The sequence below is a fragment of the Ziziphus jujuba genome, chromosome 6 (assembly GCF_031755915.1).
Source record: "Ziziphus jujuba cultivar Dongzao chromosome 6, ASM3175591v1".
Lineage (NCBI taxonomy): Eukaryota > Viridiplantae > Streptophyta > Magnoliopsida > Rosales > Rhamnaceae > Ziziphus > Ziziphus jujuba.
The window spans coordinates 19,488,712-19,494,081 of NC_083384.1; positions in this window are offsets into that span (position 1 = coordinate 19,488,712).

Genomic DNA, 5,370 nt, shown 5'->3' on the forward strand with positions numbered 1-5,370 from the left:
ATTGGGATTTGCATTTTTAATCATGGTTTCAATAATTGAGAAATAATTATTTAATTAAATTATATGAATTACTATTTGATTTTTATATTTAATGTCGTTGGATGAACCAAAGGAATATTTTATGATTTTGGGGAACTATTTGGGTTTTGGTAAAATCATTTTCTAAAACATGAGACTTTATGATGAGTGAATGAAAGGTGTTGAGAGAAATGTTTTAGTAAGCATAATTATTTTCCAAGCTTTATTATTATTCACTGACTAAGCCTGTCTCATATATATATATATATATATTTTCATTTGCTTCACCAGGCCTCAGTTGACAGCTGGTACATACTTTGTCTAGGCACCTTTTCATCATTATCACCTTGATATATTTTGTCGTTATCGCATTTTCACATTCATTATATTTTAATTGTTGATGTATTGTTTATTTTCTACTTTCTTATGAGACTGCTATTTATTTTATTTTATTTATTTTTTAACTCATTTACTATTTTTAGTATGCTATGGTGGACTAACTTAGTATATATGTTTATTTCCATTTTTCTTTCTCCTAAGTTGGAACTCTTGATGGATATGACTGATTTCAAAATTTCGATTAAAAAAATTTGTTTTTCTCCATTATGCTATTGAGTTATATCCAATTTATGGTGAGGTTCCATTAAGCTCTCGGTACCTGTTCAAGTTTAGTGGGGTTTCCTAGGCAGGTCCATCTTGGGTGCTTAGAAAGGGCCCCAAAATGGTCCTATTAGCACTATAACATTTTTAGTTGCTTATAATTAATGCACAACTACATTGATCCATCCTTCTTTACAAATAAAACTAATGCACATCGAGGAGAAATATTTAGTCTCTTAATCCCCTTGTTTGCTAACTCCTAAAATTAAGTCTTCAATTTTTTCAAGTTAGCTATGGCCATCTGATATGGCATTAAGGAGATAAGACTAGCATCATGAACTAAATTAATAGAAAAATCTATCTTTCATTCTAAAAGTAACCCTAAAAGTTCATTAAGGAATACAACCGAAAGATCACGTACCATAAAAATGTCCTTAAGCCCAACCTCACTAGCTCGAGTATCACTGATGTGTGCAAAAAATTGTTTATACCATTTCTAATGCAAGTAAAGCACAATAATAGTAGAAATAAAGCCTGAAGGAAGAATCTTGAGCTCCCTATGAAATGTAACGTTAGGTAACCGTAAATGCTTAATGGTGACCTCTTTAATAAAACACTTCGTAGAAACACAAATGGCTGCAAGGCAATCTATCCTCAAGTTAATACCCTTGAAGCTCTGACAAAATCAAATATGCTTTCATCTTTTGATTGTTAAAGCTGATCATACAAGCTTTCCACACCTGAGTTTCCCACATGGACTTTCCTATAGGTGTAGAGATATTTATGGTTGAATCTAAATGAACAAGATGATTATCCACCTATGCTACTAAAATATATGATATGAAAGAATGTTAGCTCCAAGATTAATAAAAATATTTCTATATAAAAATTGATATCATACCTATAACCACAGCAAAGGTGGTTAGAGCCTCCTATTACATCATTAAAAAAACTTCATTTCCGACTGGTGGTCGTTGCTATTGACCATTACCCAAATTTCTAAGTGATGCTGGTACTTTACTATAAGAAGAAGTAGCATCAAACTATCTTGTTTGAGCACCCTACCTACTGGCATTACTAGTCTGCCACAATGAGAAGCTAGAACCAATCTACTGACAACGTATAATTTGTTCATAGACCAATCTATTATGAAGGATAGTTGGACATAAAATTTCTCACATCGGCACTAAACAAAAGAGGGCACTCCCTCTTGAAATGACCATGCTATCCCCAATAGAAATATCCATCACCCTTCCTGCACATCCCTAAATATAATCTACTATAAAATCTACATGATGAGTGAGGCGAAGCACCAGAATAGCCTCTCTGATGACCACTGGGCTACTTAGAGCAACAATCTTATTATTAGCACTAGACTGATATTTGGTACTATGACCGCAAGTATCACCATGAAATTTGCTACTACTAGCACCATGTGTGCCTTCTTTAAATCCACCTCTGCCATATGTTTGAAAGCTAAAACTACTTTTCTTGAATAACCCCTAGCAAAGAGCACCCAAAGACATACCTTCCAAAGATCATTGTCAAGACCTATCCATATTCATCTATGCCTCAAACTATAAAGCTACTTCTTGCAAAGCCTGATAGGTAGGATGATAAGCTCCAAAACACCAATAGTGATATGCTCATACAATCAATTCAAGAACCTCTACTTTTTTGCTTTATCATCAAGAATCATGAAAAGGCCACACTATGATTGCTCTCTGAACTTCTTCTCATACTCATTAACAAATATGGTCCCCTTAGTCAATCTTTCAAACTTTAATTTTTTGAACTCCCTATAGGCCAGACAACAAAACTCTGCATCTAAAGCTTCCTTTAATTGATCCCAAGTGTGATCCCATATTTCTCACTCACTAACTCACTAAGTGCGAGCATAACCTTCTAAAAAAACCCAACGATCTTAACCTTGTCCTCATTGAGATATTGTATGTCCTTCTTCAAAATCTTTTCAACAGTAGCAAACCAAGCCAAAGTAATTAATGGATTAATGGTGTCCTCAAATGTCACTGCACCCAACTTTCTAGCTTTCTTAACCCTGGTGCCTAAAAGGTTAGTGGCCTTAGTCAACCTCTCTATAGGCTTAACACCTAAGGTGGCCTCATATGTACTCTATACTGGCTCTTACTAACCACTAGGTCTACCATGTTTGGGATGCATCTTCAAATCTAAATATAAAAGACAAATTCTACTCAATACATCATTCAAACTAATAAAACAATTGATGGAGACAATGTTAAAAATGTACAAACAATGTTGAAAGCAAAATATGCACATCATAGTGCGGGTCATGATTACCTTTGAGATCCTTCCTAGACATCCAAAAAGGTCTCGCCTAGGAAGCTCTACTAGACACTTTATCAAAAATCAAAGAAAACCTTTCTGTAAATGGGATGTAACCCAAAAGTTCAAATAAAATATTATGATCACTTCAATATAATTGCCATAAAATCATCAACATAGACATTAAGGGTTCCAAACCCAAGATTCAAAAGAAGGAAGGATAAAATAATTGTCATATATATTACCTCAATTCATCAAACTAGCCTAAAAGAAGTATGGGATTTCAAAATTAAATAAAATGACATGAATAGCAAATCGCACAAAAGAATGTGGAAAAAGAAAAGTACATTAGTAACATACATACAACGAAGATGAAAATGCAAGAATGATGAAATATGAAGATGATGATGAAGAGTGCTAGATTTCATATGCACCAACTATCAGCTGAGACCTAAGAGAGTAATTTAAAAATAAAAATAAAACTATGACACAAGCTCAATAAGTGAATAAAAATAAAGTTTGGAAAATAATTACATTTACTAAAAACATTTCCCTCAAAACGTTTTGTTCACTCATTATAAAGTCATCTGTTTTGGAAAATGAATTTTACCAAAGCCCATGAATTTTCCTAAACCATAAAAATCCCATATCTCATGTGAAAACATAAAAGAATAAAGCAAATACAACAATTCATACAATATAAATAAACAACTTATTTTCTTAGTAGTTAACTCATAAGCAAAAATACAAAATCCAATAATCATATTCCAAATTATCAACCACCCATGTACCATATCCATTATCAAATCCTTTCATATGACCACACCTAATATCCTAGTGCATCATAGAGCCATATGGGTGAAACTATATTATAGTCTTTAGCATTCTAAGGCACTATAGAGCTAGGGCATCACATTTATCCTCAGTTAAACACATGATCAATGGAGGTTGTTAGTTTAGAGTGCTTTGTAATATTCATCGAATCCAATAATCATGTTAAGGTGATGGTACATATAAAATCCATAAATTCATGATCCCTAAAGTATATCAGTCATACAAAAGTAATATTTTCTATAAAAAGCAATATTTTCCATAAATTCCATCATACTTAAAAACCATAAAAAGAAAAATAATAATATATGCTCCAATATATATAATCAAATATGGAAAACATATTTCGACCAATGCATTTTTGCAATTATTTTATAAAATGATAAATCATATGAAGTATTAATCGCATAATATAAATCATGTAAATTCATACTTCCAAAAATGCTATTAATAATATAAATCATAATCATATCCCCAAAACATTTTCAAAAATAAAATCCGCTAACAGATAGTAGCTCAAGCCTAATTTGTTGATGGATCGCCTTCAGTCTCAGTCCAGGTGTCTTAAATTATAGCAAAATATTTCTTAGGCTCCAAAATCAAATAAAAGACATTGGTGTGTACAATGTTCCAAAATAAATTTTACAACTCTAAAATTACGAAAATTAGATACTTTGGAGTCCATTTATACTGCAAGCCTTTAATATCCGATATATAAAATTAGGGTTTCTACTCAAAAGACAATTTTATGAAATTGAACCATCTATTGAGTCTAAATAACATCTAAAAACACAAATCCAATTCAACTTGGTGCTGCAAAAACACAATCCAAATTTAACTAGTGTTAAACTTATTGACATAAAAATGGAAAAATAATCAAATGTCATCCAATATTCACAAATTATCTATCAATAGCAAGCCCATAAAATAGAGATAAGATTGATACACTCACCTTGGTCTAAAAGTGTTGTTAATGACCAAAAAATCCACTCAAAGTTTTAGTTAAACTTGATATTGATAGATCACTCAAATGGTGAGGAATCTTGACAAATGAAGGCGAAAAATGTTTTAAGGAGATTTAATAGGGGTGATGCGAATCCGTCCGAACCCGCACAACCGACAACCCACTAAGGTACTGACCCGATACGGATGAAGACCGGGCTAATCACTAGGGCTCAAGCTAAGACATTTAGGGACAATCTAGCTGCCTTTATCCAGAGGGTAATTTATTCTCAAGAGGGCTTGTCCATATATGAAGATCCAAGACCTGTTTTGGGCATACAAGTGATGGAAGTCGATATGGACCCGGATAGCGGTTTTGGTGCATTTATGGATTCCAGGCAATGGGAAATGGGGTCAAATCTTCTTGAATTCACTTGATATCACTGATAATTCATGGGAACTGGTCAAGGTTAAAGTTTTTCTGGTCATTTAATAGGTGTGCACTTGTCCATATTTGCTAGCTTTATTGTATTTTGCTGAGTTAGCTTTTTCTCTTTCCTCCAAGCAAGGGAAATGTGTGAGACTCCATAATAATCATATTTGGCATCCTAAAAAGCATATAAAAGCTGATTTGGAGCTCAAATTGGTTAAAGATTTGTCAAAGTCAACTTAGTC